At 52.2% G+C, this 556-nt stretch overlaps 1 pseudogene; it reads left to right on the top strand.

Moving 5' to 3' along the window:
- The first annotated feature begins 219 nt into the window (after positions 1–219).
- Positions 220–337, top strand: LOC124723728 (annotated as a pseudogene).
- Positions 338–556: the final 219 nt, after the last annotated feature.

The following is a 556-nucleotide window of genomic DNA, read 5'->3' as shown; positions in this document are numbered from 1 at the left end:
AATGAAAACTGTTTCTGCCTCCGAGCCAGTGATGGGTGTGTGTTCGTGAGAAGGTGGAAAGTTTAGAGCGTGTGGTCAACCGGTCTGCTTGGTAAACATGTTCTTCTATGGTGCGGAGTTATTTATAGTAACAGTAATGTTCTTGATAGAGCCAGATTGTCTTGAATGCAGACACACTTATGTAGGTCCTTGAATATTATTAATGTTTAGTAGCGTTATGGCAACGGCCTTGCCGCGGTGGATACACCGGTTCCCCTCAGATGACCGAAGTTAAGCGCTGTCGGGCTTGGGCGGCACTTGAATGGGTGACCATCAGGGCCGCCATGCGCTGTTGCCATTTTTCGGGGTGCACTCCGCCTCGCGATGCCAATTGAGGAGCTACTCGACCGAATAGTAGCGGCTCCGGTCAAAGAAAACCATCGTAACGACCGGGAGAGCGGTGTGCTGACCACAGCCCCTCCTCTCTGCATCCTCATCTGAGGATGACACGGCGGTCGGATGGTCCCGATGGGCCACTTGTGGCCTGATGACGGAGTGCTATTTAGTAGCATTAGGC

This window comes from Schistocerca piceifrons, chromosome 1 (genome assembly GCF_021461385.2).
Source record: "Schistocerca piceifrons isolate TAMUIC-IGC-003096 chromosome 1, iqSchPice1.1, whole genome shotgun sequence".
In the NCBI taxonomy this organism is placed as follows: Eukaryota; Metazoa; Arthropoda; class Insecta; order Orthoptera; family Acrididae; genus Schistocerca; species Schistocerca piceifrons.
The sequence above is the reverse complement of the archived record's forward strand: the minus strand, read 5'-3'. Positions and strand labels throughout refer to the sequence as shown.